General features: G+C 37.6%; 1 long non-coding RNA gene across 2 annotated transcripts in view; it reads right to left on the reverse strand.

The window, feature by feature from the left end:
- Nucleotides 1-12,154: 12,154 nt before the first annotated feature.
- Nucleotides 12,155-25,759, reverse strand: part of LOC100581448 — a 58,356-nt gene continuing 44,751 nt past the window's right edge. The window contains exons 3-5 of one of the 2 annotated variants that reach the window (XR_004032710.1): nt 23,992-24,313; nt 16,149-16,262; nt 12,155-12,572 (exon numbers count right to left, since the gene is read on the reverse strand). This is a non-coding gene — a long non-coding RNA (uncharacterized LOC100581448). Of the gene's footprint in view, nt 12,573-16,148; nt 16,263-18,719; nt 18,813-23,991; nt 24,314-25,759 lie in introns of those variants that run through there. The other variant, XR_004032709.1, reaches the window with a different exon arrangement.

Consider the following 25,759-nt stretch of genomic DNA (forward strand, 5'->3'; position numbering starts at 1 on the left):
TTTATCACTGTCTTTTTAATTTTGAAAAAGTAAGCTCCAAGACTTCCAGTTTCCAATTTCACATGTAAGGAGCTGGGAAGTTGCCACTCTGTTCTAACAAGTAAAAGCTGAGCTAACTGAAAAATCAACAACTCTTCTTGGGTCCATAAGAGAAGTGAGGTCACAGGGCAAACTGTTGCCCCCAAAATTAACAAGATAGACAGGCAGATACAAACAATCACAATATACTGGAGCAGAAACCTCCATGGGAGCCACTGCTGGGGTAGGAAAACCTAAACTGTAATTGATGAATCACTGGAGGCTATGTGTAGACAAGTCTGAGAGATAAAAACTCTGGAAGACCTAGTCACAAGGGGACCACCATGCTTTTGTAAGTTTTACGATCAGCAGCATGACCAGATTATCAGACTAACTATTGAAGAAAACTACATTGTGCTTCTGGCAGTAGGAAGGAAAGAAAAATCATTTTGATATATGCCAGAGCGCTCTGTTCTTAACAAGGTCTGCTCTTAGGAGAAACTGTTTAACCAGAGCCTAACCTGCTGGGGTTTTATCAGAGCCTAACTCACCTAAGGGAATTGAAATAACCAACCCCAGCCTACTCTAGCTGTCCTATTCCACTTAGAAAGGTAAGGCCTAAGAAACAATTGTGATGTTCAGAGTCCAGAGGAATAGGCTTGCTAAAAGATGGAGACCTAATCATAGGACTATAGAAAGTTTCCCCACTTCCAACACCTTATCACTATATTAGTAAAGGCCTATTTACAGCACTTCCTTTTACCCAGTACACTATGTTCAGCTATCAAGAAAAAATTACAAGGCATACTGTTTCAGCCCATGTTGTATTGCTATAACAGAATACCTGAGACTAGGTAATTTACAATGAATAGGTATTTATTCAGCTCATGGTTTTAGGGGCTGGGCAGTCCAAGGTTGATGGGCAAATCTAACAAAGGACTTCTTGCTGTGTCAGCCCATGGAAGAATGGCAGAAATGCAAAAGAGCATGTAGGAGTGGGAAGGGGGCCAACCTCATCCTTTTATCAGAAACCCACTCCTGCGATAACAGCATTAAATCATTCATGAGGGCAGAGCCCTCATGACCTAATCACTTCTTAAAAATCCCAAATCTCAACACTGTTGCAGTGGGGATTGTCTTTGTTTTGTGTTTCCATGCAGGAATACCTGAGACTGGGCGCTCTAAAGGAAAAGACGTTTATTTAGCTCATGGTTCTGTAGGCTGAGAAGTTTAAGGGCTTGGCCCTGACTCTGGTGAGGACTTTCATGCTGTATCACCACACGGCAGAGGAGGTCAAAAGGGAAATGAACATGTACAAAAAGAAGGAAACCTGAGGGGTGTCCTGGCTTTATAACAACCCACTCGCTCAGGAACTAAATCCATTCCCATGAGAACTCACTACCATGAGAACAGCACCGTATCATTTGTGAGGAATCCATCTCCATAACCCAACTACCTCCCACTAAGCCCTACTTCCCAATATTATCACACTCGGGGTCAAATTTCAACATAAGCTTTGCTGGGGACAAACAAACCATTTCTAAGTCACAGCAAGGATTAAGTTTCCAACACATGAACCTTGGGAAACATATTCAAACCATAGCATATACTAAAAGGCAAAAACAAAGTTTGAAGAGACAGCAAGCATCAGAGCTTGGATGTTGCCACGCTGTTCTAACAAGTAAAGAGCCAGACATGGCAGGGATGTTAGAATTATCAGACAAATAATTTAAAACAACTGTGATTCACACCGAGGCCTGTTTGGGGAGTTGGGGATTAGGGAAGGGATAACATTAGGAGAAGTATGTAACATAGATGACGGGTTGATGGGTGCAGCAAACCACCATGGCACATGTATACCTATGTAACAAACCTGCAAGTTCTGCACATGTATCCCAGAATTTAAAGTATAAAAAAAAAAAGAAAAAAAAACTGTGATTAAGATTCTAAGGGCTCTAAGGGATAAATTACACATGCAAGGGCAGATGGGCAATGTAAGCAGAGAGATGGAAATTCAAAGAAATAGCCAAAAAGAAATGCTATAGATAAAAAATAAGAGAAATTAAGAATACCTTTGATAAGTTTATTAGTAGATTGGACATGGCTGAGGCAAGAATCTCTGGACTTAAGGATATATATCAAGAGAAACCTCCAAAACTAGAAAGAGAAGAGAACAGACTGAAAAAAATTAAAGCAGAACAAAATATCTAAGAGCTGTGGAACAATTACAAAGATAGAAGGTATGTATAATAAAAAATACAAGAAGAAGAAGAAAGAAGAGACAAAACTACTATATACTGAATGTTTATATCTCCCCCAAATTCATATGTTGAAAGTTAATTGCCAATGTGATGGTATATGGAGGTGGAGCTTTGGGGAGGTGATTAGGTCATAAGGATAAAGCCCTCATTAATGGTATTAGTGTCCTTACAAAGGAGACCCCAGGTAGCTCTCTTGCCCCTTCCTTCATGTGAGGACACAGCAAACAGAAGGTTGTTAATGAACCAGGAAGTGGTCCCTCCTCAGATACCAGATCTACCCATGACTTCATTATGGACATTTTAGACTCCAGAACTGTGAGAAAAAAATGTCATTTAAAAGCTGCCCAGGCTATGGTACTCTTTTCTAGCAACCTGAATGAACTAAGACATAAATTGGTACCTGGAAGTGGGGTGCTGCTGTAATTAATACCTAAAAACATGGAAGCAACTTTTGAACTGGGGAATGGATTGAGGCTGGAAAAGCTTGGAATGCATGCTAGAAAAAGCCTACATTGCTGGGAGCAGAACTTTAAAGGTGATTCTGGTGAGGTCCTGGAAAAAAAAAAAGAGGAGAGCGGTAGAGAAAGCCACAGTCTTCTTAGAGCATGCCTAAGTAATTCTGAACAGAATATTGGTAGGAATATGGACTATGAAGGTCATTCTGATGAGGTGTCAGAAAGAAATGAGGAAGATGCTTTTGGAAACTGGAGGAGAGACCATCCTTGTTAGAAAATGGTTAAAAAAAAAGTTGGCTGAATTGTGTTTGTGTTCTAGTGTTTTGTGGAAGGTAGAACTTGTGAGCAATAAAATTGGATATATTTGGCTGAGAAAATTTTTAAGCAAAGTCTTAAAGGTGCAGCTTGGCTTCTCTTAAGTGCTCTTAGTAAAATTAAAGAAAGAAAGAAATGACTGACTTAAAGACAGAATTATTAAGTGAAAAGGAAGCAGAACTCAAAGATTTGGAAAATTCTCAGCATATCCATACCATAAAAACAGAGAAATCATGGTCAGAAGAAAACACTAAGGGTGTAGCCAGGCAACTATTTGAAAAGGATGTTAGTATTGATCAGCCATCTCAATAGAAGCCAGAAGCTATTCTCTAGGATGATGGAAAAATAACAGCTCAGAGGTTATCAGGACTTTACCTCCCATCACAGACCCAGAGTGCAAGGGTCTAGGTCAGAATAGTTTCAAAAGGGTGGGGCCATGCTTCCAGTCCAGATAGGCCAGGATACCCCTGTCCAGTGGCTCAGGGGTGGGGCCCACACAGAGACCTATGAAATGGGGTGCACCCAGCAAAGCCAGGAAGGCCTTGCTATCTCTACCTATATTCAAAGGCAGGACTTCCCAGCAGAGCCATGGGCACAGGACTCCAACCAGGATAGCCAAGAGGCCCAGGAAGAGAGCAGCAGCATGGGTAGGGCCATGGCAAAAGGTTTCCACTAGGGCAATGCCCAGTGGAGACAAGGGGGTGAGCCTTCCTCCATGACATCAGACCAGCAGAGCCATCAGTGTATGATTCCAGCCTAGGGGAGGTGCCAGCATGGAACCCTAGTGAGCCAGAATTGCTGCTTGCAAGTCACAAACATACAACTGTCACCCATGAGAGATGTGGATTTGGGACCACAACAGCAGTGGATCTGGAAGGTAAAGCATTGAGCCATAAGGGATTATTCTCAAGCTTTAATATTTCATGTTGCCTACCCCATTAGGTTTTACATTTACCTTAGACCTGTCACTCCTTTTTTCTTTTCTATTAGTCCCTTTTAGAATGAGAATGTCCATCCTATGCCTGTCTCAACATTGTATATAATGCACAGGACATGTTTGATTTCACAGGTTCATAGCTGGAGAGCAATTTACCTCAAGATAAATTATACCTCAAGTGTCACCAATTCCTGACCTATTTAAATGAGACTCTTGACTTAAAGTTAATGCTGGAATGAGTTAAAACTTTAAGGCTATTGGGATGGAATGGGGACATTTTGCATATGAGAAAAATGTAAACTATAAGGGACCAGGGATAAAATGCTGTAAATTGAATGTGTCCCCCCAAAATTTTTATGTTGAAACTGAATCCCCAGTGTGATGATACTTGGAGGTGGAGGTTTGGGGAGGTAATTACATCATGAGGGTGGGGCCCTCATGAATCAGATTAGTCCTTTATGAAAAAGACCCCAGAGAATTCCCACACCCCTTCTGCCATGCGACAGCACAGTCAAGAGACAGCCAAGTACGAACCAAGAAGCAAGCCCTTACCAGACTCCAAATCTGCTAGCTTCTTGATCTTAGGCTTCCCAGCCATCAGAACTATGGGAGAAAATGTTTGTCATATATAGGCCAACTAGTCTATGGTGTTCTGTTAGACCAGCTTGAATGGACTAAAACTCAGACAGAACAAATATTCCAAATGGTAATGACTGAAAATGTCCCAAAATGAATGCCAGACACCAAAGTTCAGATCCAGAAAGCTCAGAGAACATCAAGCAGGATAAATGCTAGAATATCTGCACATATACATATCATTTTCAAATTACAGAAAGTCAAAGATAAAGAAAAAATTACTGAAAGAAGCCAGTGGGGGGAGAAGGGGCAAAATATGTTACATATAGAGCAGTAGAGATAAAAATTACATTTGACTTCTCCTCAGAAACCACGCAGCAAGAAGAGAGTGGAGTGAAATAGTTAAAGTGGTAGAGAAAAAACCACCAACCAAGAATTCTATGTCTTGCAAAATTTTCCTTCACATATGCATCATTATAAATTTGTCCAAACTCATAGCGGGTACAGTGCAAAGTGTGAACACTAAACTATAGACTTTGGGTGACAATCGTCAGTTCATCAGTTGTAATAAATCTAACACTCTTATGGGGGATGTTGATAATGGGGGAAGCCATGCATGTGGAGAGGCAGAGGGTATATGGAAAATATCTACACCTTCTGCTCACTTTCGCTATAAATCTTAAACTGCTCCATAAGAAAAAAGTCTTTAAAAAGGTTTTAAAATGTACCACTCTCTGGAAGAGAAAGATAGACTTCTACAAGATTTTAAAGTCACATTTGAAAATAAAAATATTTGGTATAAATTGTGCTCTATGCTATAACAAAAAATTCATGAGATATTACTTTTTTCATGCTATAAAATCAAGAAATTAAGCATTAGATTAAAAAATAAAATCCTTAGCCTGTGTCATGTAAACCTTGACAAAACTGATAAGATCTAATAACTTAAAAATTGTAAAACCTCTGTTATTTTTGTCATTACAGGCATACTTCATTTTATTGTGCTTCACAGATACTGTGATTTTTATAAATTGAAGGTTTGTGGCAATCCTGTGTTGAGCAAGTTCATTGGCATCATTTTTCCAACAGTACATGCTTACTTCTTATCTCTGAATCATATTTTGATAAATTTTGCAATATTCCTAATTTTTTATTATTATGTAACTGTTATGATGCTATGTGATCAGTGATCTTTCATGTTACTATTGTAATTAATCTGGGGGCACCATGAATCGTGCCTATATACGACAGTGAACTTAACCCATAAATGTTGTGTGTGTTCCGACTGACCGACCAAAACGACTGTCTCCCTGTCTCTCACCCTCTCTTTGGACCTCCCTATTGCCTGAGACACAGCAATTTTGAAACTAGGCCAACTAATAACCCTACAATGGCCTCTGGGTGTTCAAATGAAAGGAAGAGTCACATCTCTTGTCTCTTACTTTAAATTAAAAGCAAGAAATAATTAATCTAATGAGATATTCATGTAAAAAGCCAAAATAGTCAAAAGCCAGGCCCCTTGAGCCAAACAGCCAAATTGTGAATGCAAAGGAAAAGTTACTAAAGGAAATTAAAAGTGCTACTCCAGTGAACGCATGAATGATAAGAAAGCAAAATAGCCTTATTGCTGATATGAAGAAAGTTTTATTGGACTGGATAGAAGATCAAACCAGCCACAACACTCCTTTAAGCCAAAACCTAATCCAGAGCAAGTTCATAACTCAATTCTATTCTATGAAAACTGAGGGAGGTGAGGAAGCAGTAGAAGAGCTTGCAGCTAGCAGAGCTTGGTTCATGAGATCAAGAAGCCGTCTTCATAACATAAAAGCTCAAGGGAAGCAGCAAGTACTGATGTAGAAGCTGCAGCAAGTTATCCAGAAGATCTAGGTAAGACTATAAATGAAGGTGGCTACATTAAACAACGAATTTTCAGCACAGATAAAACAATCTTATATTGGAAGAAGATGCCATCTAGGACTTTCATAGAGAGAAGAAGTCAATGGCTGGCTTCAAACCTTCAAAAGACAGGTTGACTCTCGTGAGAGGCAAATGGAGCTGGTGACCTAAGTTGAAGGCAACGCTAATTTACCATTGTGAAAACCCTAGGGCCCTTAAGAATTATGCGAAGTCTACTCTGCCTGTGCTCTATAAATAAAACAACAAAGCCTGCATGACAGCACATCTGTCTATAGCATGGTTTACTGAATATTTTTAGCCCACTGTTGAGAACTGCTGGTCAGAAAAAAAGATTCCTTTTAAAATATGACTGCTCATTGACAATGCTCCTACTCACCCAGGAGCTCTGATGGAGATGTACAAGGAAGTTAGTGTTCTTTCCATGCCTGCTAACACAACATCCATTCTGCATCCCATGGATCAAGAAGTGATTTTGACTTTTGAGTCTTATTATTTAAGAAATACATTTCATAAGGCTATAGCTACCATAGATAGTGATTCATCTGATGGATCTGGGCAAAGTAAATTGAAAACCTTCTGGAAAGGACTCACCATTCTAGGTGCCATTAAGAACATTTGTGATTCATGGGAGGAGGTCAGAATATCCACATTGATAGGAGTTTGGAAGAGGTTGATTCCAACTCTCATGAATGACTTTGAGGGGTTCAAGGCTTCAGTGGAGGAAGTAACTGTAGATATGGTAGAAACAGCAAGAGAACAAGAATATGAAGTGAAGCCTGAATACGGGACCGAATTGTTGCAATCTCATTATAAGACCTGGATGAGCAGTTGCTTCTTATGAATGGGCAAAGAAAGTCATTTCTTGAGATGAAATCTGATCCTGGTGAAGATGCTGTGAACATTGTTGAGATGACAAAGGATTTAGAATATTATATAAACTTAGTTCATAAAGCAATGACAAGGTTTGAGAGAATTGACTCAAATTTTGAAAGAAGTTCTATTGTGAGTAAAATGGTATCAAAAAAACACTGCATGCTACAGAGAAATCTTTTGTGAAAGAAGTCAACTGATATGGTAAACTTCATTGTCTTATTTTAAGAAATTGCCACAGCCACCCCAGTTGTGACCACTCTGATCAGTCAGCAGCCATCAGTATGAAGGCAAGACCCCCCATCAGCAAAAAGATTCACTCACTGAAGGCTCAGATGATCGTTAGCAATTTTTAGCAATAAAGTATTTTTAATTAAGTTACATATTTCTTAAATAATGCTATTGCACATGTAATAGGCTATAGTATAGTGTAAACATAACTCTCATATGTACTGAGAAACCAAGAAATATGTGTGACTTGCTTTATGGCAATATTCACTTTATCGCAGTTGTCTGGAACCAAATCCACAGTATCTTCAAGGTATGTCTGTATATAATTATTATTCCTATATTTCTGAATTTCTAAATTGCTTAGTTCTGTCTTCACAATTGACCTAAATGTATGTAATAAAACTCAAAATAATGTAACCATTAATAATGATATTATGAAAATTCCCACATTATATAAAGGAATCACTAAGAGGAGGAAGTGTGGCGTTGTGGAAAGGGCACAGGCTTTGTAAAGAAAGTTCTGGGATGAATACCACCATTTACTCATTCATTCATTCATAGCACCTATTGCCATTATATGTATCTGTTTCATGTGGCATGTGTTAGGCATGGAATTTATAATCTATTTAGGGATACAGATATGAAACCTACAATTATATAAATAATTTAATTACAAATTTAAATTTGTAAGTAACTTAAAGTAGGAGTATAGGGTACTATAAACATCTAAAGTAGGCTCTAGCAATTAAACAGAATAAGGTAGATTTATATTTGCTAGTCTTGAAAATCTTTTGCACTTAAAAGTTTAAATACACTATTTAAAAACTGCAAAATAGTATGTGCAGTATGATTCAATTTCACTTAAATAATTACATCAAAATTTCCAACAATATTATTATATTAAATTTGTAGAAAAAATTGTAGTAATACATTGAATTATTAACAGAAGTTATCGCTGGTATTCCTGTTAAATATATTTATAATGACTTAATTGTTTACACTGAGCATATATTACTTTCATGCTCAAAAAATAAATAAAAATACAGTTTTGAAATAAAATCTAGGAACACACAACTGCAACATCAGTCTGGCCCCTGAACATCTAGAAATGCCCAGCAAAAGCTTTTATTAAACTGGTAAAAAAGAAATACATTAACAAAGAAATCTAATATTCTTCAAAAAAACAAAGAATGTTTTAAAATATTTTAAGTCAATAAATTATTTTTTTTATAGTACAAATTCAAGATTTGGTATCCATCACTAAGGATAATTATATTTTTCCATGTAGAAAAGGGAGAGAATACATCCTGTCTCTTAGTTTTCAGAAACATTGAAAGAATTAAAAATGATTTAGGCTCTCACAAAATAAAAATACATTCAGTATTTATTATGAACAAACTCTGTACTGTGCTATTGGGAAAATTTTGCTAAGAAGAGTTTATTAACTCGACAAATATGAATTGGGTACCTACTCTGTACCAGGTCTTGGGGGTTCAGATGCAATGCTCTGGGGATTCAAAAATGAAAAGGACATAGTCCCTGCCTTCAAAATACTTTTGATTTAGTAATAGAGACAGACACATAAATAGTTTTCTAAATATATTACTGAAAAAAAATCAAATAACCATAGAAAATGTTTAGATCTAGACAAATCTAACGCACTAGCACATACACATTCTTCTATGGAGTTTCACAGAGCCATACACTTTACAATCACGGAAACCAAAGAGCTCGCATAGCTTCCCAAGAAAACAGAATGAGCTTGAATGGCAAAACCATCAAAACAGAGAAAAGCCAATTTGGGCTATGGAACAAGAAAAAGGAAAAAGATACATTTTGCTCAAATGACTGTCATAAAGTTTGGTGGCCCTTTTGAAAATAGTCACTTTCTGGGCTTTATGTAATAATCCTGAATACTGAAACAGTTTAGCTGCTGACAACATAAACCATTCTAAGAAAAATTCATCTTATATCTCAGAATAGTTCTGCTTTTCTCTTTTCGTCAGTTTTTCTAGTGGTGATTGTGGTAACAAAAAAAGCCTTAGATCCATAGTGATAAGAGAAAGTGGTTATTTTTCTTTCTTGGCAGTCAACATGAGCATTTACATTAAGAGTCCACTAATAAGCATTTTCATTAGCAGTGTAATGCAACTCCTTTGTAATGGTGTTTGGGAACAGAACTAGCTCTCACTGAGACATTCACCCATTCATCTGACCAACATTTTTCTCTCACCTACAATATACCAAATAATTATTGGGCACTGGTGGTAAGAAATTGGGAACGCATAGTCCAGGCCCTTGAATTTACACAGAAGCCTATTGTATAGGCAACAAATTTCCTATAATCTGGCATTTTATGGTTGGTTAATATTATTAATCATATTTCATTGATCATATGAACTTCATTTCTTAATCACTTAATAAATATGTATGTTCCTTTTTTCTTTTTTGAGATGGAGTCTCGCTCTGTCACCCAGGCTGAAGTGCAGTGGCACGATCTCAGCTCACTGCAACCTCCGCCTCCCAGGTTCAAGCAATTCTCCTGCCTCAGCCTCCCAAGTAGTTGGGACTACAGGTGTGCACCATCACACCTGACTAATTTTGTATTTTTTAGTAGAGATGGTATTTTGCAACGTTGGTCAGGCTGGTCTTGAACTCCTGACCTCAAGGGATCTGCCCAAAGTTCTGGGATTACAGGCTTGAGCCACCGTACCCAGCCTCTATGTTCCTTCGAAGTACCCAGAACTATGCCACACAGAAAACAGTGTGTAAAAACAGACATAGCCTCTTTTCGTAAAGATCATGTAGTTTAGCTGGAATAGGGGGAAGCAGAAATAGTCAGTTTCCTAAATATTTTCCATTCTTCTTTCTTCCCCTCTGAAAGACTAATTCTTGTCTAGGGAGCAATATGTCCAGCCCAGAAAATAAACGATGATTAGTCTAAGCCCATGGTTCCCAAACTGTGTGCCCAGCCCTCAAGGGTGCTAAAGTAAACTCACTGGGGGAGCTATAATATACTCAAATTTTCAAGGGAAATAGGGACTCAACCTCTGGCAGATAGCATGCCCACTATTAGGTTGGGGTGATTCACAGTTTCCACATTAGACCATGCTACCTTTCTTTAGAATATTATGTCATTGCAAAGCTGGGTTTTCAGTGGTTGCTGTGATAAAAAGCAAGCACTGTCTGGCAACACATAGGGTGGTACCATCCAATCTGAGTCCAAGGTTTGAGAAGTTGTAGAGTGCCCAACAGGTATATATAGCCCAGTAGTAACTGTGGTTATCTAAGAATGAACAAGGTATTACTTTTCTTTCAATTTATGTGTCATAGTTCAAATGCTTATTAAATTGTATATGAAACTTTTATATATTTCTTTTGGTACCATGAAAAAAATTAAGAACCCAAGGGAGCAGTGCACCAAGAAAGTTTGTGAAACTTTGGTCAAAGCCAATCATGTCAATATTGTTTCCTGCTTCCCCAGCTTTCTTAAATCTAGGGGTAACTATATGCTCAATTATGGCCTAAGTAGAAATCTGCTGCATACAGATTTCATAAGGGTATATCTGCCATAGGCAGGGACTCATCTGATGGAATCACTCAGTGGGGCAGGGGAGGAGGGTCGGAAAGAACATTTTCTTTCCTGATAAGAGAGCAATGGCAAAGACTATTACTTGTCTTTCAATAGTCCAATTCCTTTAGAATCCTCGAAGTTTCAGCTAAAGGCCACATATTCCAGCCTCCTTTCCTACTACCTGGGACAAACTGATTAAGCTCTGGCCAAAGGTACATGAGCAGAAATGATGCATGGAAATTCCGGGTCATATTCTTAAAAGGAATGGGCATGCCTCTACTTCTTTTCCCTTTTTAAATAAAGCCCATTTAAATAATTAGCCTTAAATACACATAGTGAGTATCAGCAGAACTGAGATAAGCATGTCAGATCGCCTTATTTCTAATCCACTGCTCTTTTTATATACCACACTCATTCAGGTCTTGGAACTAGCTGCAGTGTAATTTTATATTCAATATGCTAATATGATAAGTTCTCTTTGATATGATGGCATATTGTTGATTCAAAATGATAATGTGAGAAATTGACATTGTTATGATGATAGACCATAGTGTTTTTGTTAAGGAACAAGATTTAGTTAGTGGGTCGTTTGAGTTTGTTAATCTGTATAGCTAAGAACTAACTCGTGATAGGTTTCTTCTTCAAGATGCAGGTCATGTGAGACTTGGACAGTTCTATGACTAGGAATTGCAGAAAGGTAGAGCATTAGCCATCACTCTGTGAATGAGGGTTTCTATTAGGGTAAGAATATGAAAAACATTGCTTTTTATGCTATAAGATGCAGGGAGTTCTTGTTTTACTTTACATTAAACAGCTCAAGTAAACATGACATACAGAGACATAAAAACAAATGAACACTTAAGGACAGACACAAATAATAAGATTATAAAATAGCAAAAGATTTTATAAATAGATGAGCAAGGACTGAAAAATCATATCTGAGATAGTTTACTTGGTAACTAAGTTGTTGGGAGTTTTGTAAGAAAAATAGTTAAAGGAATTTTAAAACATAATACATTTTTATTTCTTTAAAAACATATGACAAAATTTCTTCTGCCATCTGCCATGCTCAGATTTATACCACATTATAAAATGATTTAATTCCCTAAAGTACAAAAAAGAATGGCTGAATCTCCAAAGAGTTGATAAAGACTGAAGATGTTTATAAGGCATGCTTATGTATGCTATTTCAAGCCATCTACAGGACTTGGGATAGGAATGTTTAGTGTTTGCAAAGCCATAGTTACTGAGCCAGACTTTGTGGTGATCCAGAGATCCTTTCATTTCACAGAACTGTCCTTGACGGCTTCTCCCAAATAAAGATTTACAACCTTATCTGTTGGCTGTGGCAGTATGAGAGGATCTTCTTTCAGTACATATATTAAAGCTTCATTGGAGTAGCCACCCTTAGGAAGTACCTAGGAGAAAAAAATAAAAGAAGATGATGATCACTAACATTTTCTAGGAGTTACATTTTTAATATTATTTCCTATTAAAATTAGGTCTCTTATGTCATGTGGATGACTACTTCATGTAACTAATTTTTTTTTAAACACAAGGTTGAAAGCGAATGTATGGTGAATTTATCTAACAGCTAGCCGAAAAAACAGGGACATCCTGCCTACATCTGTATAAGGTAACATACGAAGAAAATACAAATGAGATTCAATGAACTCGATGTAGCAGAAAAACAAATGTGTGTTTAAAACAGACACTTTAAGGGAAAAGTACCTAGTCTCATTTGTTTACATCATAATAATATTAGTGATTCCTTTCTGAAAATGGCTTTATGTAAGTACATTAATTCTCATAAGTGTGAAGCAATCCCACTGTAATGAAAAGAAGTTCTGAGTGAAGAATTGAAGAGAAATTCAATAACTGGACTAAATATCAAAGGTACTAAGAAGCTGGAGATCTGATCTACTGAATCCTACCACTAATTTTCTGCTCTGTCTTCTATCCCCATTCTTCTTCCAAACCTGTGAATAGACCTAGACATACTAACACTTCCTACATTTTTTTTTTTTTTTTGAGTCTCACTCTGTTGCCCAGGCTGGAGTGCAGTGGGGCTATCTCAGCTCACTGCAACCTCCGCCTCCCAGGCTCAAGTGATTTTCCTGCCTCAGCCTCCCAAGTTGCTGGGATTACAGGCACATGCCACCATGCCTGGTTAATTTTTGTATTTTTAGTGGAGACAGGGTTTCCCCAGGTTGGCCAGGCTGGTCTCAAACTCTTGATCTCAGGTGATCTGCCCGCTTCAGCCTCCCAAAGTGCTGGGATTACAGGCGTGAGCCACCATGCCCGGCCATACTAACGCTTCCTACATTTTGAAAGAGAGAGAGGACTCTGGAAAATTAGCCTCATTCATTAATTCCAAAAATTGTTGTTTTGTAGCATGTAGTTTGCTGTTTGGTTTTGGTGCCTTTCTTTATGCTGCTAAAGTGTCATGTACTCTGTGGCATTCAGCATTCAGTGTTTGTCAAGTGACATATAAGATGAATTCATAAATAAAAATATCTGATCAAAGATTAAAGAAATAAAATAAGAATAGCAACAAAGACTTCTTTCTTTGTAAACATTCACCCATATTATTAATAATAATATAATTGTTAACCCATAATAAGCACCCAGGAAAACTATAATTGGTATAAAAAGTAAGATAATTATATAAACAACTATAAAATATGACAGAATATAGGAAGCGAGAAAGTATTACAAGATTTAATGGCCGGGTGCGGTGGCTCACGCTTATAATCCCAGCACTTTGGGAGGCCGAGGCGGGCAGATCACAAGGTCAGGAGATCGAGAGCACGGTGAAACCCCGTCTCTACTAAAAATACAAAAAATTAGCCGGGGGTGGTGGCGGGCGCCTGTAGTTCCAGCTACTCGGAGAGGCTGAGGCAGGAGAATGGCGTGAACCCGGGAGGCGGAGCTTGCAGTGAGCCGAGATCGCACCACTGCACTCCAGCCCGGGAGACAGAGCGAGACTCCGTCTCAAAAAAAAAAAAAAAAAAAAGGGAAGACTTAATGAGAAATGGGATGGAGGGCTCACTGACTAAAAAGTACTACTCTTCTAGCCAGCTAGGTCAACTCTATCACCATCCTTTTCCTCAAATTCATCAGGGTTTCCAAGCACTCTGTTTCTCCAATTTCTCCCTCTTTTTATTTATCCTCGCCCCTTACTTTAGTTCCAGTACATCTTCAAGTCTATGGGTCATGAATCTCTCTTTTGCTAATATCTCAATTTCCCCTTCCCATTATTCATGTCACACAGCATCTGGCTTTCCACAGTGGCCTTCTCTCAGTTCTTCAACTGTTCCTTGTTCACTCCCACCTCAGGGCCTTTGCATATGTTGTTCCCTCTGCCTAGGACACTCTTTCATGTCCTTGCATTCCCTTAATCTGCTCCCACTTCACTTAGCTGGACTCTTCATTCTTCAGATCTCTGTGTAAAACCTCACATCAGGGAAGACATTCTTGACCCCCAGCCTAAGGTGTAGCCTTCTAAACGCCATGCACAGACCCTTGGAAAATGCGTGAAACTTGAAATGAGTTATCAGTGCTACTTTTGTGTTAGATTATAACCTCCATTAGAGTGGGTAATAATTCTGTCCTAGTTATTGCTAAATCCCCAGCATTAGTTTATCACTTGATACACATTAGGCATTTGATAAATATCTGTTCCATAAATAAAACAATGAAAGGAGAGGGAGACCCCACACATTCAGCTGGGATGATCAAGGAAGGATTTATGGAGGAGGAGGAGGCCTGTGAGATAGGCTTTGGGCAATGTACACAGTAGTGATAAGCAGTGGGGATAATTGGTGCTGAGGCCTGGAGACAAGCGAGTCAGTGGATGCTCAGGGAAGAGTGGAAGGTTCATTTTGGCTGTAAAGGATGGACCATTAAGGAGAGTAAAGGAAAAGATTGGGCTGGAAAAGAAGGTAAGCATAATATGGGGAAGGCAGGCCTGTTTTGGAAACCAATACTTAACTTTGTAGTTGATGCAGAGACAATAAAGGAATACAGTTCATAGGCCAAGCAAAAGAGGAAAGAGAATGTATACAGAAAACTTATTCTTGAACTTACAGTGATACTACAGACAAGAAAAAATGGCAAAAGCCTAAAATGGACTGCTGACTGCATGAAATAAACAGAAAAGAAAAGAAGTGATAGAAAGAATTACATGTTTAAGATGGATTGTATAAAGAGTAAAATATTTAACTAAAATATTTGGGGGGAGGCAGGAAAAGAGATAAACCAGCATGCCTCTTGAGGTTCCTGTGAAAGTAACTAGAAAGAATGGAATAATCTAGATGTATATATGGTGAGGGGAAGGAAAAATCAGTTTATTTTGTAACACTATTGAGCTAGATTTTTAACGTTTTATCTAGAATATAGTAATATTGGGGTAAACACTGTAAATTGGTGGTTGAAGATCAATGCAGAATTTCTGCTCTAATGAGACGTTATATTTACATTTCTGGTAATTTCCTTAGTCTGTTCACATGCTTGTATACTATAAAAGTATGTTTACAAAAAAAAGACTGCTTCAAGCCATGAATAAACAATGTGTGTTTTCCTGGAGAAATAATTGTACAGAAAATTTGAGGCAATAATCACCAACCCACTTAACCCCCTCCTCCAACTTAAAGGATTTTTATATTAAAACAAACAGAAATGTATTATGGAAGAGAATACAAGATTCACATGGATTTTTAGATAACACTCTCAAATTCCAAGAGATTTTGTATTTGGCAAACTGCTTTATGGTCTACCTTCCTTGCCTCAATCTCCTACCCTTCAGTTCAAGTTTATTTTGCTAAGTAAATTATCTAAATAGCCTGTCCACATCTATATTGCTAGCAAGTGGCAGAGCAAAAATTTTAAATCAGATCTCTCTAGAGCCTGTACTCTAAACCACTATAGTAGACACTATCCAATAATTTAATGGTCTTTTAATTTTAGTTAATATTATATTTAGCTTTACTTACCAAGTAAATGACAACACAAGGCCAAATGCAGGCAGCAGGTATTTTTCAATAATGAATTAGCAGGGGCTCCAAGAATACAACCAGAGAAAGTGATTTTTCACAGTGCTTGAGAGGCTGAAGATGGGATTATTGCAGGGAGAAAAAGGTTAGAGTGGTGTTTCCTTAGTCCACTACTCACAAATTATATGGTTATGTTACATATTCTAAGACACAAGCCATCCTCCAAACTTATAAAAAACAGAGCGTCTACATCATTTTCCTGTTCAAAACCTTGAAAGCACAGTTTAGAAAGTCCTTCACAATCTGGCTCTAAACTACCCTCCAGCAACTAATCCCCATAGAATCTCAGCTCCAAATACATCAGACTATTAATTAATTAGTTGATACAATTAAAAGTCTTCCTGAAAAGACAACCTTAACATAAAGACTTCAGGATAAGAAAGAGTTGTACAGATTAAAGGAATGAAACAGGGTTGGGAGGAAGAGAATTCCATGCAAGAACATGCAGAAACAACATCCCATAGGAAGAAAGAGCCAGGCCACTGACACAAGCTCATTCAGGGAAGATGGCAGAGATGAAGGTGAAAAGGCAAGCAGGCAGAAGCCAGAAAGAGGACTTTGCAAGGCCCATGCTCCAGTGGGCCTTCCTTTTAGGGAAATGGAAAATCAACAAAAGATTTTAAGAAAGGAGTGGCATGCTGAGATCAGATCTGTGATTAAGAAAGCTCACTCTAGACACCCCTTGGAAATCATATTAACACACATTGTGTACCGCCACTACTACTTCCAGATGTATGCCCTCCACGGACTTTTACGGGTAAATGTGGAAACTGATCAAGAGGTTTACCTAAGAAAACTAGTTTTGCACTCTCAGATTTCAAAATACAGTAATGAAAAACACAAAGGCTTTCCTCTTAAAATCTTGGCGTGCATGTTAGGGTATTCTTTAAAATTTGGTAACCATAAGAAGCAAATTACTTTAGAGTACTCCATTTTAAAAATGTTGCATAATACATGAAATGTGATATTACAGCATTACTGATCCACTTTATGATGTTTTAAAAAATGTACTTATTTAAATACAGAAATACGATCAACGAATACAGAATTATATAATCACCAAGAGAACTTACTAGAGTTTTCATAATGGTCTCTTGGCTCTTCTGCTGCTGATACTGGCACCAAAGAAATTAGGTTATAACTATTGTTTCTTTTTGTGGCTGAAGAGACATTTCCAAGTACAGAATGAATGGAGTTCATTCAGAAGCCTTGCAAATGGGCTGTGGCCCCTTTTTTTATGCATAATAGGCCCAGCAAGGATATTTAGGACAAAACTAAGTTTTACTTCTAACCAGTTGACAAGGTCTTCACATTTTAAAGGAGCTCCACACGCTAGACTTACTTAGGCTTATCTGTTCTTTCATCACAATTTCTATAGAAGAATATCAAGGATGCCAGAGAGTTGCCCACTTAGGGAAGGCAGATAACTTTTTTAAAATAACAAGATAAATCATATGTTGCTTAAAACCTAAATTACAGAGGACACAGGAATTTCCAGTAGACTAAACTTGTCACAGTGACATGAAACAATAATATTTGAGGGAAAAAAAAAGAGAAAAAAAGAACTTAGTGGAGAAGCAAGTCACTGGGAAAGGGAAAAAGCTTAAAAGTCATGCATATTTAAAGAAAACTAATGTTTTGTCATTGTTTCGGCCACATCTGAGTACATTAGAGTTTAACGTTCTTAAAAAAATTTTTAAAGGCAAAACATACAACAGTTGGTAGACAAAGTGGTTGTAACCCACTTCCTCCACACCCTCTTGATACTTAACCTTGATACTTTGTGTGGTCTTTGGCTTATGCAGTATCCTGTCTCATTATGACTGGACTATTAAGAATCAAGTAACTGTCCCTGGGTGTGGTGGCGGGTGCCTGCAGTCCCAGCCACTCAGGAGGCTGGGGCTGGAGAATCCCTTGAGCTCAGGGGCTCAAATCTAGTCTGGACAACATAGTGAGACCCACTGTCTCTAGAAAACAAACAAACAACAACCAAAAAAAACCCAGACACAAACACGCAAAAGAATCCAGAATCAAATAACGGTCATCAACAATACAATATCCAACTGTAGTTCCTTTTTTTTTTTTAAACACACAGAACAACCTTCTGAAGGTGCCAAATTTAAAGATTGTAAAGTAACAGAGAAGTAAACTGTAACCTAATTGCTATGGCTTCAGAATAACCCAGTCAAAAGATTTTCAACATGAAAGGAAAGGAATTTAAATTAGTTGCCCTTGAGTTCAATATTTAAAGGTTCTGTATTTTTTTTCCTACTTTAGTAAGGGAACAAATATATTCCTAGATTGGTCCAGGGGCATATCTCCCCTTCTCAAAGTAATTTGCAGGTTGGACTACAAAGGAGATACAGTAACCCAATGAAAACAGTAGAAGCAAGACAGGTTCTTGGCATCTGCTTATGCTGCCACCTGTATTTCTGCCCACGCTGGCTCAAGCCAAACAGTGCAGCATCCAGTGGACGGCTGAGGGACCTGCGTCCTCCACACTTCACTCACCAGCAGGGAGTCATTATTACTCCTTCACATTGGGTACTTTTGAAGCACTTGATAGAAGCTTTTCTTAATGGAAATACTGAGGATTAAAGAACAATTCTGAGACTGAATCATTCTGTAGGGAAAAAAACACAATTGTCTAAGTCAGGGGAAACCATCTCTGACAGATGTTCTGCTAAAAGAGAAGACAGCTCCTCTTTTCTACATGATTCTTGAGGGCTAAAGGCTGCAGAGAGATATTGCTAATTAATTCCTTCATTTTTCATGAAGATATCTAGAGCCATATTTTATGATGTAAGTATTGTTTAGTTACTGTATGTATATTCTAAGCATTTTATTATATAATAATATATACTGTGGAAGTAATAGTATTTAACTCACTGGGTTGTGGAGAGTATCTAACTCAGTGAGTTGTGAGATAATAAACATAAAGTGCTCATAAACCATAATCCAGGTGCACTGCAATTGCTCAGTAGATGGTCATTCATGTTATTGCTATTATGGAAGCTGCTAATGTAAAGCTTTATTTCTGGGTCCAGAAAGAAGTTGCCTTTAATGGAGATATCAAAGGCTAAATTGTAACACTGACATTTGAATAGGATCTGGAAAAAAAGAGAAATTTTTGACTCAAAGGGATTTACAAGGTTTTGAACCACCCTAAAACTTAAGATTTCTGGTATGCTGTGGAATTCCTGAAGTTTGTGAAGAGACTTGCACTTTCAGGAATTTAGGTTTCGATGTTGAATTAGGAAATTTGAATCCTGGCTCCATTACTTATTCTTTGTATACTTTAGCTCTCTTATGTGTAAAATGAGGCTAATAATTCTACCTATACCTCAGAGTTTTTGAGAAAACAATATATGTAAATGCTTAAAACAGTGCTTGGTACTTAGCTAGACATATCTCAAATCACTACCATCATGATCACCAAATGGCAGAATTGACAAATGGGATTTGTGTCTTGTTGCCTCAGATTATCTTTGATTTTCTGTACTCTTTTATGTCTAAAATAATTTTGATTCCTATTATTCTATAGCTAAATATTCTAACATGAGGCAATTACTATCCTTTCTGTTTCTAAATTGGAAGGATATCTTACAACACAATATTGCAAGGAAAATAACCACACATTGGTAGGTTCAAGGAAAAGAAGAGGAGAAACCATTAGGAAATGAAGCCACCTTGTCCATCTTAGGGGATGCGCACTCCTATCCTTCATTTTGCTTCTATCAGCCCTCAGTTTTCCCTCCTTCTCCATTGCGCCTCCAGTCTTAGTCTACATGACATTTAAGCCAAAAGTCATTCCTAACATTTGTTTGTTTGTTTGGCCTCTAAATTCACATTCTTGAGAGACTCCTGGTGGCTTAGTTTGCCCTCTAATAGATTGCTATGGTAACACTTGTTTCCGTTCGTCTACCACTCTCCCTGCATCCTCTTAACTCCAATTTCTGATTAAAAAAAAAAAAAGGAACCACCTGTTTCCTGAGCACAGAGTTAGATTATTGAATCAAGGTGGCTTACACAGATCCTTCGAATTTGAGTCTTAAGTGGAGGTGCCTTGGGGTGCTCTGGGTCAAAGAGTTCATGAGTTCTCAATGCTCGAGTCCTCAGAATTGTCCTGGTTTCTAACCTCCTGAAGCTTGCTTGTTCAGTGATACCTTTCTGTGAGCTACTCTAATAATTCTCGTGTTTAAGATGGTCTCTGTTGCATACATATGCACCTTTCTGCTTTTTGCAATAAAAAAAAAAAAAAAAACCTATGTGGCTATGTGGCTGAGTTCCCTTGGGGGAATTTAATCAGCTATCAGCTTTGGTCAACTAGGGGCTTATGCAAGACAAATTAATCTGGAAGAGATGTTAAGGGTGCTAAGTAATTTGATATATCCATAACAGGAGAAAATGGTAGTTATAAGAAAACAATCAGACTTGTGTCTACATCTACTACAGTCTTAGCAGAATATAACAAACCCCATTTAATTAAATTCCATTTAAGTCAATAGGCATTACAATTAGGCATTCACTAGATAAGCACTTGGGGGATATTTAAAAGGGTAAGGCTAAAATTTTTCTCTCTCAAGTAATGGCTAGTCTGGGGGAAGACTACATGTACACATATAAATATAATACAAGGCAAGGTATGCTGACTACTGTGATAAGATAAAATAAAAACACTTTGGGAGGCCAAGGTGGGCAGATCACGAGGTTAGGAGATCGAGACCATCCTGGCTAACATGGTGAAACCCCGTCTCTACTAAAAATATAAAAAATTAGCCGGGCGTGGTGGTGGGCCCCTGTAGTCCCAGCTACTCAGGAGGCTGAGGCAGGAGAATGGCGTAAACCGGGGAGGCGGAGCTTGCAGTGAGCCGAGATCGCGCCATTGCACTCCAGCCTGGGCAACAGAGTGAGACTCTGTCTCAAAAATAAATAAATAAATAAATAAATAAATAAATAAATAAAAACATAGAGGAAAGAACAATTAATTTGGGTTATGGCATTAGCCAAACAGGTAAGCCTGCTGAAAGATTCAAATAGCATGTTGCAAGCCACAGTACAACGGAGAGAAGGAGCACTTTTAAAGAGCTGTGGCATTTTGAGATCTTGAGTAACATACAAATGGAAAAAGACTCCTCAGGTTTGTACGCACTTGAAAAATATTGCTTTCTCACTTCTTACCTCACTTAAGTACAGGTCTAAGTAAAGGTCTGTAGAGGCAAAAATCCTTTCTTACCAATAAGGAAGTCCTTCCCTAACCCTAGTCTTGGGCTGGTAGGAAGTATCCCTATTCAGTGTCCCATTTCCTCACCAAGACTGTTTTCCATTCCTGAGTTAGTTCAACAAGGGGAAAACCTGGATTAATGGCCCCCATGTCTTTGAAGTCAAGAAATGTATGTTATTTTTCCCAGATCTTAAATCTGGTGACTCAGCACAAATTCTAGCCTCGCATGTATCCCTCAACCAGACTGAGTATCCATTGCATGAACAATGACCCATGGACACCAGTGTAACCCCTGCCTCCTCACCTCCTGCACTGGTCCTGCAGAACTGAGATTCTGCCTTTTATGTAGCCCTTTTGCCTGAGAACAAGTTATCCTAATTCTTGGCAGTCTTCTCTCTGGTTATGACAGTGGAGTCTCTACCATGTGTTTTAAACCCTAGTTCAACAAGCAATTCTGTTAGAACCTGACTAATATCCTCCTTACAATGGAGCAGGTGTTGGCAAACTTCTTTAAAGAGCCAGATAGTGTATATTCTAGACTTTGAGGGCCAGAAGGTTTCTGTCACAAGTATTCTGGCATTTTAAGTCCTAAAGCAGCCATAGACCACATTTAAATGAATGGGTGGAGCAGTATTCTAATAAAACTTCACTTATAAAAAGAGGCAATGATTTGGTCCTTGAGTATAGTTTGAAGACCCCCTGCTTTTGAGCATCACTGTTCATGCATTCAGAATTCCTCATTACCATGACCCATCTGTTTGCGAGAAAGCTCACCTTAATCTTTCCCAATCCTCCTTTATTTGCAAAGGTGTAGGCTTGCCCATCTCACAGTTACAATATTCAAGACATCCATGTACCTTACTTCAGTTCCTGGTATACTCCAGAGCCCACATGAACATTTATGTGTACCCTATCATTCCATCTAGAGCCAAAGTAAAAAAAGAGAAGCGAGAAGTAGTGGTATGTATATAGTTATTAGCAGTTTGAGAGGAAAAAAAAAGAAACAAAACAGAAAAATAGCCTAAAAGAAGTAACTGTTGCTTCTGGAACAAGAGAAAAGGAGAAAAGTTATAAGACAACAATCTGTTATATTCTGCAGGGAGCAGAGATACCTTGGCCAAAAGTAAAGAAAATTGTTTGGGTAACTCTCTAGACAATGAGAAGAAAACTGAGGCTCATAAAAGTTAAATGAGAGTTCCACATAGGCCTGTTAAGGAATTCCTGCTAATTATATTCATCTTAAAGCAAAGGTAGAAGATGTATCGCAATATCCCAAATTGGAAATCTAAATATATTTTCTGAATAAAGTTGTCAAATAGAGTGATTTTTTTAAATGTAGTAGTAGGTTTAATAGGAATTTGTAAGTGGCACAAAACACAATAATAACTGCTATTTAGTTAAGTGACAGTGTAGTGGACATTTTTTTCTGATTTTACCATCTAACATTCACTCCCCTTTCTTTTGGTAACACTATCAACAATTTTCTTTGGACAACCATGCTTCCTGTGCCTTCGGTCCCCCTGCTTTGGATTGAGCTGAAACTATCCAATTTCAGGAACATGCATGTGATCTAGGTTTGGATAATCAAAATATTGAACCCCCCTGGATCTACAGTTGTTTTAGGAATAGAAACATGCAAGTTTGTCTCATCAAAGTGAGGCCAAGACTTCTATAGGTATTTCAGGGAGAGTTGCTCTTTTTTATGTTATATTAGAAAATGGCAAGATGTAAGTTTAGAGTTGCTAAAGGATGACATTAGAAAATAACTCCTTTGACAGTTAAAGCAAGTATTAAGAAAAATAGGCTGTAGAAATGCAGAGACCAAGTCCTGAGAATATTGTTTGAACCCTTAATATTTTAGTAATGAGTTAATTTTTTTAGCCAATTTTCTGTTGTAATTCCTTTCCTCCTTCCATTATTCTCTCCTTCCACCCCCTCCCTTCTTTCCTTCCCTTTTATCCCTGCAACTGAGAGTTGTAAAACAAAGTAAAATAATACAACTTATTTTATGTGAGTATATATAGCTTTCCTTTAACTCACAAAACAATCCTATGGGTGGGTATAATTACTCGGTCAACTGAGGAATTGCATAGTATGCCACTGGTCATGCTACGCATAGTATGCAATTCCTCAGTTGACTTCAAAGCTACGATTCAACCTCAGGCCAGTATGACTCAAAGCAGGTGATCCTCACTATACTCCCTGCCCTCAGGTAAAAAGTCTTCTAAGGGAACTAAGCTTTTAGGTCTCAACAATTCATATCTGCTTCTAATTTAGGGGCCATCTCTATACTAGGGGCCTAATGTGATGATAATAGATCAACTTTGGCCAGTGATGTGAAAATAAATGTACTTTTGAAAATGCAGTGACTCCTTGACAGATGCCCTTTAGAATACTGGTGAATGGCTGTTGTAGAAAAGTCATTTCTGAAAGGTATTTTTATGAGGCAAACTGCATTTTCCACTTTTATCCCATACCTAATGTCAGGGATATGTTCTAAGAGAATACTTTTATTCTCATTCATTCTGCAACAAACATTTAGAGATATTTAGAGCTTACCAGGCATTGGAGAAATGTACTGGGCTGCCTAGCACAACAATTTAGGCCAACGTTTGCATGTTTCCATCCCAGAAACACTTGTAGGTCCAGGGTGGTTCAATATTTTGATTGTCCAAGCCTGGATCATCTACCTATCCCTGCAATCAGGGATGGTTTCAGTTCAATCCGAAGGACAGGAAGGCCATCTTAGATTGATAAGCCATCGTATGTTCCCAGTATCTGTCTGAAATAATTATATCCTGAGAGCTCTTGTAGTGTGAAGCTTTCTTCTACATGTAAAATTTCACAGGGAACCATGTTTTTCAAACAAAGGCATAAGAACCTGAAAGACAGTACAGAATAGTGATTAACAGGGCTGGCGCTGGAGTTCAAGTCCCATCTCTTCTCAACTGCATGACCTTGAGAGAGTTATTTAACGTCTCTGTGCTTCATTTTCCTTGTCTGTAAAATAAGAATGATAATAATAGTACCGTTACTGTTAGTTGCCCATCCTCCCCTAATTTTCTCAACTAAATGAACTACTGACTTGCTATCTAGTTTTTAATTTTAATATTAATAGATTATATTCACTTATATTGTGAATAAGTGAACGTTTCACTTATTTCTCTTATCTCTGTCACAATCTTTTATGCACACACATGCAAATATGCTACATAAATTAGCTCTAAAAATGAGAAACTTGTAATACATGCCCAGCACTGTAATGTAAGTTAAGTGATATTTTATTAGGGAGCAACCAATGATTTTTATCATATAAAATAAATAAGGAAATTTATCAAGATAGTTTTCATCATAAAATATATTTTTAAATATCTTTCTTCCCAAATTTTCTATTAAATTTGACCTAGCCATATGACTTACATAAATTATATTAGCAAAACTGAAGCCAATTATCTGAAACCATTTAAAGTATGGCTATTTCAGAACAATAATATGAGTATCATTTAAACAATGTTATAGTGTGTACACACATATCTGTCTTTCTATGTAGCTTAGGGGTGGGAGGACAGACTGAGGCAATAGGGAAATCTCTCAAGTTAGTTTAGAAGTCAGAGAAATTTCCCTTTACCTTTTTCATCAGAATAAATTAGAACAGATCATTGGAAGCTATTTCAAATAAATAAAAACTTTCCTAGTGTTTTTAGAATGCAAAGACTAAAATGTCTAAATTGTCACACAGAAAACCATACAACTCAGATTCCTAACACAGTTTTATGAATGAAGAGCTGAATCACTTTGTTATGTACAAAGGACTAGATAAATGCCAGAGAAATGCTATAATCCTGGGGATTAATTATTTTATTACTATTTAACTAAGTTGTCCCAGTGATTTACCAGTTCAAATGTGATATTAAATGCTATATTGTATGTTGCTCCATACTTGATTTTAAATGAATCAAATGCTTAATTACAGTATTTGGAATTTTTTGTTATTTTTAAAGGCTTTTTGAAGTTTTTATATACTTGATAGTAAGCTGAACACTTAGGTTAGCTTCAGTTACACAATTGTAAGATTTTTTATTGTACAATTATTCTTTTAGAATTGAAATTTATACCAACTTTTGCATGTTTCCATCCCTTAAACAATTGTAGGTCCAGGGAAGGAGGGTTCAATATTTTTATTGTCCAAACCTAGATCACATACACACCCCTGAAATCAGAGTACAGACAGCTGATGTTCAGAGTGTAGACAGCTGTCTAAACAATAAGTACTCTATGTATCAGGACAGGTGCTGTTATTATCCTCCAAATCTACAACACAAGTGTT

The sequence above is a fragment of the Nomascus leucogenys genome, chromosome 12 (assembly GCF_006542625.1).
Source record: "Nomascus leucogenys isolate Asia chromosome 12, Asia_NLE_v1, whole genome shotgun sequence".
Taxonomy (NCBI): domain Eukaryota; kingdom Metazoa; phylum Chordata; class Mammalia; order Primates; family Hylobatidae; genus Nomascus; species Nomascus leucogenys.